This window comes from Parasteatoda tepidariorum, chromosome 1 (assembly GCF_043381705.1).
Source record: "Parasteatoda tepidariorum isolate YZ-2023 chromosome 1, CAS_Ptep_4.0, whole genome shotgun sequence".
Lineage (NCBI taxonomy): Eukaryota > Metazoa > Arthropoda > Arachnida > Araneae > Theridiidae > Parasteatoda > Parasteatoda tepidariorum.
Window position 1 is genome coordinate 61,580,326 of NC_092204.1, and position 10,996 is coordinate 61,591,321.

The following is a 10,996-nucleotide window of genomic DNA, read 5'->3' on the forward strand; positions in this document are numbered from 1 at the left end:
TTCTTTTTTTTTCATTTTTTCAGATCGATATTAATTATTATCTGTATTTTTGTCATTAATTCTTCATATGTTTCCTAAATTAAATTACAGTTTTATACCATGAGAAAATCCATAAGTAATCTGCATAAAATGTTAGTACCAACATACTACATACATTCTAAAAAATTTTGGATCAAATTATGATATAAAGTACCGGTACTTTAGGTGCATCTTCCGTAAAATCTTTATTACTGCAAAATCTATTTCTACCGTAGAATATTTCACCGAAATTTTTACAGTAATATTTATTTAGAGTAATTCAGTGATTATTGCTGTAAAAATTACGGTATATCAGATTTTTACATGCTCTGTAACATGTTTCGGTAAAAATGGAACTTGTGGTAAAAAGATACTTTTTACCATAGTTTAACCCGAATTTTTTTTTTTGTACTGAATACTACACCTATACATCTCTTTACGATTTCTATACAATTTTCTACCCCAAGAAGCTGTAATAGTAGTGTGATAAAAAGATTAAAAATAATTTGAAAATAAATTAAATTGTAGCATAAACTATGCGTATTTCAACTAACAACAGAGTGATATATTATTTATAATTAACAAAAGAAAATAAGAAAAAAGCAGGTATTTATTTAGTTTTATTACATAATATATTATATCATGTTTTATATTAGTGAAAGTAGGTGCACAAATTGATTTCCGAAGAGAAAAATATATTTCCTTTTGAGCATCTCCCTGACATGAAGGATAAAGTACTTTTCTTGCCCAACATCTAATATCATAAAGTTCTTACTCTTGACCTTTATTTCTCACCTTGCTTTTTATGGATCTTGTGAGAGATATAATGTCCTAAATAATATCATAAAAAGTTGTACCTATGACAGAAAAAATTACTACTGAGGATCGGGAGGTAAAAAAAAAGTAATTATGGCATACTACGATTCTTACTATATAAAAAGAATTTCAATCACGATGGATTTTAGAAATTAGTAAAATCAAACGAATTATTTTAATACAATTACTTACTGATAAATTATATCGATAATAATAAATTCTTTTTGGTCTAATTTATTTTTTATTTTTGTATAAACAATCTGATTTGTGATTGATAAATTATTTTTCTCTTCAAAAAAGAACATAATTTCTAGTTGATAATTGTTTATTTACGGGGATATTTAGGGTTATGGCATTTATGAGCAACCATTCACGATGGATTTTAGAAATTACTAAAATCAAACGATTATTTTAATACAATTACTTACTGATAAATTATATCGATAATAATAAATTCCTTTTGGTATAATTATTTTATATTTTGTATAAATAATCTGATTTGTGATTTATAAATTATTTTTCTTTTTAAAAAAGAACATAATTTCTAGTTGATAATTGTTTATTCAGGGTTGTGGCATTTATGAGTATATAAAACGTTTCTGAAATATGTATTTTGAAATATTTTTGTTCATTTTTTGCAACTAGCATTTGGTAGTAAATAGCACTGAAAATTTACACTTTATTATGGATATAAAAATATATTTGGGGTATACCTTACTGCTCGAAGTGGTTAATATGCACATTACTTACACTGTTACAAATTTCAGATCAAATTACGGTAATAAGCACTGCAACCGTGGGCGTGGTATTCTAAAAATCAATTTTACCGTAAAGTCTATTTTACAGCAAATTTTTATATTGTAATTTCTTATATATTTAAGTACAGACATTTGAGACATTAAATTAGTTAAGTCACAACTCCTGGATCTCAGTTTTAAAAATAAAAAAAAAGTTTTTAAGAGCATAAATCTTTCATTTAGACTTAAAAAAGTTAAATAAGAATTATTTTGTAAGCTCAAGTCCATTTTAACTACTAAATATAAGAGACACCATTGTCCCATCTGAGTTAAAGGGTGTAGTTAAATATAAACACCTAGATTGGAAAAAGATTTCGCCAAGCTCACGCGCATTCTCTCAATATATAAGTTGTTCTCGCTTTCGAAAATATTGTAAGAAATATTGTATACATCCATCCTAAATTAAGGATTCTTATTTTATATTGTATCATAAAGATAATTTTACTGACACGTCTGCATATTTTATCTTACTGTAAGATTTACAATAAATTTTAGAGTTACTAAATGACAAAAATGGTAACAGCAACTGTATACTAAAGAACATTTAAATTTTTCACTACACCAGGAACTCTCTTTGATTCTTGGAATAGTGCCACTTAATTTTGCCAATTAAAATCGTTCTAATTCGCATTGTCCTGTTCTGGAAATATTGAAAATTTTATCATCCATGTCTCATTCTCATTCTGTTTAGTGGTTATTATTATTTTGAAATTTCACTTTCGTTATTATAGAATTGAAAATGATGATATCTCAAAATGATGAGATTTCGAAATGATGAAATTCTCGACTAGCAACTTCGTTAGTTATCATCACTCCACCATTGTAGATCTGATTTCGATTTAAAGTTTCATTGCTTTCAAAATTTTGGCGTTTCTCAGTGACTCTCGCGTAAAGATACTCTGAATTTTCTATTCAAGGACATGTTCTTTAATTATAAGCCACCCTGAGAATTGAGCAGAGATCGTTTCGATACATTATTCATTAAATTTACAGACTTGTGAGGGCTGAGTGGTCTTCCCATTCCTGAAAGCGTTCAGTATTGTGGACCTCGTGGGTTTCAAATTCCGTCATAAACCAAGAAGTATCTTTGTAATGCTTTTCTCTTATTATTACTATTTGCTCTTCAAATTAATGAGAGTTTATAAGCTGCTCTTCCTGAAGAACATTAAAACCTGCACTTGTATGTGTAGTCCACGCGTGCAGGCAATAAATAATTATAGGCCTATGTACTCAATTCAAAGGAATGCTCATTGGCCATTATAAGACAAGGCACTACAGATGGACATCTTATTTAAAGAATGAAATATACATCCAGAGATACAGTACGAATCGAAGCCATTCCACTTCCTACTTCAAAATGCTTTAGAGATTGATAATACATTGTAGCCATGAAATTCACAACCATTTACTCATTGGTACAAACCTATGCAGGATTGTGAGAGCAATATAAAGCGATAATTCTTGTGAAGTCTAAGATTAGATTAAACAAAATAAGAACTACAGCTATATGATACATCCATCTTACGGTGGGATTCGAACCCATTACTTTTATCCTTCGCAGCGTTTGGCGGGAGAACACTGCAACTAGGACAAGGAAGATCTAACCATATAAAATCTTACTAATTAAGCAAAAAGAAGCAGTCGCACTGTGGAACAAAAATCATTTTTCGTGGTCAAAAATTAAAAAAAATGAAGTTATAAGAAGAAGAAAAATCTCAATATGGTGTTTTTTTAGTAAAATGTCCAAGGAATATGACGGTGTATCTTGTTTTTTTTTTGGTTTATTAATGAAAATAGCAATTAAATGGAAACAAAGTCAAAATAAAAAAAAAATTATTTTTCAGTTAAATTTTTATCAATATAATAAATCCTTATAGTAAATAAAAATATTAAAACTATGCATGATTTATACATAAATGTATTTCTAAGATATATATGAATTCATTATTTTATATAAATACTATTAAAACCAGAGCCATTTCCCTATTTCTGCCCTGTACAATGAAATTGTAACTTTAGGGTGCTCTATAAAAAAAGCCTTACGTTGCCGAGGTAAAAAAAAATGTGTACATTTGTTTGGTATATATACTCAAGAACTAAAAAAAAATTAGCTGCGAATATTTGCGAATTTGGCTGATATATCGATTTTTATAGTTCGTGTCATTTTTATAATAATGATAAAATTAATGAAAAAATTATAAAAATAAACTTGAGATTATTATTTTTGTTATAACATTTTCAAAATTTTTTATATCTAGCAAAATAGATTCATTATTTTTTTTAAATTCGATAATCGAATTTGTAATTAACAATCTTAAATATTTTGATTCAATTTATTTAGTTTAAAATTGTTTTGATAAATATTTGCGATTTTACATCCATTACTTTATTTAAAGTTATTAACCACAAATTTGTAATCAAAGATCTCAAAAACTACTAGTAAATAATTTTTGTTTATTTATTTACAATTTTTTCAATAATCATCCGCCATTTTGTTTTTTGTTTTTTTTTTAATTTTGACTTCATATTTGAAATCAGCGACCCAAAACACTATAGGTGATCAATTTTTAGAACATTGAAGTTAATTTTCTAATTTTGGCCGCATTTTTCTGATTTTGTCCCACTGTGAGCAATCTCGCTCACTCTTCTTTATTTATATAAAAGCGCTTGGAATCCTTTTTTCTCCTCCCACGAGTTGCTTTCTATTTGATGTTGCAAATGTTAAAGTGTATTCAAGTTGAAGTTTGTGGACCCTCTAATAACGAAGTTTGATCGTATCAGGTAAGTTTACTTTCGCTGTAGAAAGGCATCTTTAATAATTGCACCCAGTATTTTTTAAATTAGGTCAAAATAAGTTTTTACTGGATTAAATACAATTTTACTGGATTATGACTATAAAATGATTTTTAGATTAAATTTATTTTAGTTTCCTTTTTTAGCAGTTCAACGAGCATGAAATAAGTAATTGAATTCTCAAGAAGAAGTTGAATTTGCCACTTATTTTATTTAAACTATTTTCAATTAAATTTCACAAAGTAAACTCTTCTCATTCGTTTGCTGCATGCTAAATGTTTGATCCTTATATTATCATCATAATCCTAATATGTGCATCTTATTCACAATTTAATTATTAAAAGTAATTATAATATTTGATTTCAAAATTAAATAATATTATAAGATAGGCTAGCGATATATAGAAATTTGTGTTGCAAGTTTATAAATTATTCAAATATTAATAACGTTTTGCAATTTATTCTAAATTTTAGCAAGTTTTCAAAAGGGAAAATTCAACTGATTTCTTTGCTTTTAAACTTCTTTTTTTTATCGTGTGGTTAAACTATTTATTTGAAACAACAAAAGTTTTTCGAAAAACTGTTTAAAACCTAATTTTTGAATTAAATAATTTGTTCCTTATCAATATTTAAAATTATTTAGTATTTTTAGTCTTATTTTTGTTTACTTTTTCATTGATTTTTGCTTAAAGGGAGGAAAATTAATTGATTTTAAAAAATCTTCTCTTTTTCTTGTATGCTTTGATAACAATGTAGTGGGGGGGGATTTCTAGATTGAATTTCTTAGCTTATAAGTGACTAGCAACCATTAGTTCAATTTTAAATTTCCGTAAGCGGAATTTTAAAATTGAAGTTATTTTCTTCAGGAACCCATAAGTTTTAAAATTGCTTATTTCATTTTGTTCGTAAGAATATAGGTAATCTCGTTGCTTACTAGTCAGCTTTGTCTCATTTAGTGTAGGATTTGGCTTTTTTTTTCTATTAAGTGTTCACGAATAAATTTTTAGCATCAAGTTACTTAAGTTTATTTTAAACTGTCAGTTTACGTACAGTAATTAAGTTAAATCACAAAGCTCCATGCTCCAGGTATTTTGGGATTTTAGAATGAGCGTGCAGTATACAAATCTCAATCATAAGGTAGATTTTAATATTTTCCAGAATTCTTATAAGTGCTTAACTTCAAATTATTTATCATAAATATTAACAGTTTTGCAATTTAATATTGGTCATTAACACACAATAGAAACCATGTTAGTCTTTATAAAAATTTAGGAATTAGTAAGCTTTAATAACCTCGTTAAGCCCAGCCAATATATTGAACTTCTAGTATAATTTTTGTTACCAAAAATATTTCAGGATTATATCTTTATATGCTTTGACAAAGTTATTGTGTATGTAAAAAATTGATTTTACACTGGTTGGTAGAAAAAATTTTATTACAATGAAAAATTAAGAGTAAAATTTCGAATTACCTTTTCACAATTTTATGCCAAGAGTATAGTGGATTTCGCTTAATGACCAGAATGTGAATAAATAAAATATAAAAATATCCTACAGTATCTAAAATATGCTAATAGTTATTTTGTAATTGAAATTAATAATTTTAATTAGTCAATTATTTTTTATTCAATTTCTTAAAAAAGATTTTATTGCACTTATAGGTTTATCTACTTCCATATATTTCTGAATAAAATCTAATTTCTACCATTATTTCAAACTGAGATTGTTTATTTAATTCTAAAAGTTCTGAAAAATGAATACCGTTGTAACATTTCACATGAATGTACAAAACATATTGTTCAAATTATCCAGAAGAAACAATTTGAAGTTCAGGTTTTTGGCAATAATTCTGGTAGTATCAGTGGGACTTTATGTCTAAATGAGGCTTCGTATTGTAAACTCTCAGGTACTTATCGCAATTTTGGTGATAAAAAACCCCTAAGAATTGTGCTTCTAGTTGATAACGAATCGAGTGTTTATAAACACTTTAATGAGGAAAGATAAATCTTAATTCTAACAAATGATAAATCTTACACCACTCTCTTCATAAATTGTTTTCGCAATACTCTGCGTAAAATTTAAATTGCTACAGGATCTATATTTTTTGTTTACATGGTGAAAGTTTCATTTCGCTTGGTACGATTTTGAGCATTACACAGAAACAGAATTAGTTGTAAAAAGTATCTATTAATTGTATAATAACGAGTTGTGATCTCATAAGGTGAGGGTAAATCTATATTGTATAACTTTCAAAATTTTTTTGGGTGTTAGCTTCGATTTTGCTAATCCTTGTTCGAATTGTTTCTGGGCTGTGTATGCTTAAAGCTAATTTTAAGAAGTATTGTTCGTAAGCTAATCATTAACCTAATGATTATTATTTTATATTGTATCACAAAATAACTTTACTGCTCCTATACGTATCATAATTTACCCTATTTTAAATTTTAGTGTTATTGGATAACAAGCTGTAAAGGCTACTTTTGCACTAAGTAGTATAGAAAGAACATTTTCGGTGCAGTGAGACACTTACCTGAAAGTTATGTATGGCATTTCATTACGCTACATAAGTGTAACCATTATAGTTGCCACCATCAATAGTTGCCACCATTATTGATGTTCAGATGCACCAAAATTTCCGTGTGTTGTTCCCTTAGATTTAGCCTTTTCCCCTACATAAATTAGGGAGTAACAATATTTTTATTTTGAGAATTGTGGCTTGAAATTGCCCCCACCACTGATTGATTGATCTTCGACAACTTAATGGAAATTGGCGTCTATCTGTTACTTATGTAACAAAAGGAATTATTCCATTCAGGTCTTACATATTTATTTTCAATTGACTGGCTTTCTTGCATCTTCCGTGATTTTTTTTTTATGTAACAAATATGATTGTTACCTGTAAGATGTTAATTTCTGATACAGGTATTTTAGGTACTTCTTTCAAAAAAAATCTTTTAAAAACTTAAGCTAAATAGTAATATTCACTTAAAATATTTAAATTTTGGCTTTAATGTTTTAATAGCTTTTAGCATTAATTTAACTTATTCAAAAAGTTTTTAAAAGTTAATTTTTTTCTGATATTTCTTCAAGGAAACTTTTCACTTATCAAAACTTCATAGAGAATTAAAAAAAATTTATGGATGTCTTTGTTAAATGCAAAACTGAAGAAATTCTGTCATTATTTAATCTTCAGTCCCAGATTTCCTCAAAACTGAACTATTCACGGTGTTGACTTAATTGTATCACTCTATATTAAACTAAAATGCCACTGTTGTGCTACAGCTGTTATAAAATACTCATCCGCTTCTTATTTTCGCCCCGAAAAAATTCGAGAAACTTACGTAACCGCTAGTTTTAGAATGTTTAAGGTGCTTTCCGATGTGAAAATGTTTGGATCCGAGCTTTATTTTCTTTTAAGACGAGTAATTTAGTCTTTATTAACAAAAACTCTAAAAAGGAGAGTCAATTTTTTAAGTCGTGTACTGGTATGTCTAAAAGTTAACAAAATATGTCTACATTTCTAATTAGTTTTTCATTATATTGTTTAAGTAGTGTCTGTTATAGCAATGTATATTTTAAAAGAAAAAAGAACAAAATGAACAAACTAAACCGAAATGAACAAAAGAGACTCAAACAGTTTCGAAAAGTGGCGAGCTCAGTAGCATATTGTGTGTATTATTTTTAAAACAGAAACCGTTAAAATAGTCTAACAGTGATCATTTAGTACAGTAACTTAGATTTACGAATTATCTCAGAACTTTTCCGAAGTCACTAAATTTATAGCGTGCTTAAATTGACACGATTCAATTATATTTAAAAGAAGCTTTCGCCTGTAAGTTAAAAAAAATGACTAAAATAAAAGTTTCTCAAAGTAAGAAAGATCGTTATTGCGATAACTCTATGTAATTTATGAATCTTTTCAGCATTGGTTCGAAAGATTTTAACTTTCGCCCCTCAAGCTAGAACACACAAATATGAAATTCCTGTAAAAGTTTCCACAAATTTATCTGGTTCCGCCTTCATCAACGTATTTCTGAGTTTTATTACGTTAATCCCCTCCCCCTAATGTCGACTAGAAGAGTTCCAAAAAAAATCTTACACTAAAATAGTGCGAAATAAAATCATTCCAAACTGTTCTAATTTTACACTGATCCATAACTTAGAATCATCCAAACTGAAATTAAAAACTTAGACCAAGAACAGGGAACACTCACATCATAATGTAAAATATTCTTGAATCAAAATTCTTAGTATTTGAATGAATTTTAAATAAGTTTTCAATACATTGAAGAATTATACAATTACACTTTGACGTTCAATATACGATTTAAAATAATTTGTGCGCAGATCTAGATTTAAAGCTAGTTAAATTTTTTAAATATACTCGAGAAACAGGAGGGAGGTATTGTAAAGGTACTTATTGCCGGGGAAAACAAAACTTCAATTTTTGATTTTCTAAGTTTATTAGTTATATAATTAAACATGTTTACTGTTCTACATACATTAACTTGCAGTTTAAATAAGTAATATAAACTCGCAAGTAAGATTTATATAAGCTTGGTAAAGTTGATTTCGAACATAAAATTAAAGTAAAAATTTTCATCCAAGTTGAACAATTTATTTTTGCAGTAATTCTTTAAGAATAGATATGTAATTTGAAACTATTCTGGAAATTGTGCGTTAGAAGGCAGAAAACTTCCACAAATTTCTTAGATTTTTATATTGTGCAGTTTTGTCTTAAAGTACTTAAATGATATAATTTAAAATTTTTAAAGGTTAATGGCATTTATACTCGTGTTGGAAAAATTTTCATAAATATTCTTGTAAGATTTTATTTTGCTGCTGAAGTAGCAAATAATTCTAATTCACTAATCTCTAAACTTACCATAACATTACCCTAACACTAACCTGTTACTTCAGTAGTGGAATAAGATTCTTTAGACTCTTATAGAACAGGGTACATTATGAAGAAATAAGTTAAAATTAGACAATAATTAAATAATAGCATAATATATATTTTAACAATTACAGTACTTCCAGCTGCTTATTGCAAGTAAGAACTAGTATGCAGAACAATATGTTTATTTAAACGGCTGTATGATTACGAATCTTTTCATCAAATACTAAACAGCAGTTTAAAGTTTCCAGTTTGAAAATTTTTCAGATGCCATTTAATTTTATTAAACTAAGAAGGTTTCTGCAAAGAAGATAAAATTGATAATGTCTTATGAAATAATTTACTACTGTGAAGATGTAGTATCGTACCGCTCTTAGTGATTTTTCAAATTTCACCTTTGTAATACTTCGCCTGTTGTAATATTTTTAGTATTTAAAATGATAGACTTCTCTGCTTCTTAAGCTAGTTTTAAGCTAAAAATTAAGTTTTATATTTTAAATCTAATGGTTAATTTTTTATTCTAGCAAATATAAAAGCTTAAAATTTTTTTGAAGAAATATTAAGAACAAAGTGTAAAGCAAATATCCACAAAGCACTAGCAAATATCACTGCAAATTTAGTTCAAGGAGACTGGGCAAATTGTGAACACTATAAACGTATTTATCGGTACATTTAACTATATTCTAAATTTGACATTTTCAAAAAGAGTAACCGAAGATTCTGTGCACTATAAGACTACGAGTTTTGAGACATTGAGATTTAGACATCAAAACAGCTTTCGAAAACTTCCTGTTCAATTTGGACAATTTTACGCCATATAGCGCTAACATATGCGATATAGCGCTTAACATGAGTAAACTTGTGTAAGACTGAAAATTTTGAAATTTCTGAGCAAGTGTGGAACTTGAATTGGTAGCGGTAGACGGCCGTTCTGCTCCCTCTTTGAGCTCTACACTCGTTCAGCAGTTTCAAATATTTTAGATTCCCTCTTGTACGTTGTTGCACCCGTAACATTATGCCAGCAGTGAAAACTGAGTTTGCTTAGACTGGATGATCCTGGTCTTTGACCTGAAGTCCAATAGCTTACCGTTAACACGAAAGCTCTTAACTTAGGCACTCAATTCTCGCAATAAAATATATGTATTAATTAACCATTAAATAGCTGGGATGGTTAAAAATAAGTTCCTAGACTGTGTCTTAGCATCGTAAATTCGTGCTCTGAAACGACCAACCGTTAAAAAACCCTTAAACTTTAAACTATTACGTTCATTGTGCTAAGAAATCTTTGAATTTACTCCTAATAATTTTTCAATTAATGAAATATAACAGAATTTTGTAGATATTGTTATCCAGATACTCTCTTTTTGAAAAAACACATTTAGTATTCCAAATAAGCTATTTTCAAGTTTTACGATAATTAGTTTAAAGATTCGAGGTACCGCTAAGGAAGTAGAGTAAATTTTATACCAAAAGCGTGTAAATAGTAAAGTTATATTACTTACTCTATAGTTTATAACCTGAATAAAAATTATAATAAAATTTTAATAAATTTTGAAGTTTTTAGTAAAGTGCAAATAATAATAAACTTTAAAAATTAACTCATACTTTTATTAAAATCTAATGGAAGCAAAAATTAGTTACTGACCTAAGCGAGTTATATTAATGCAATTTTAAAG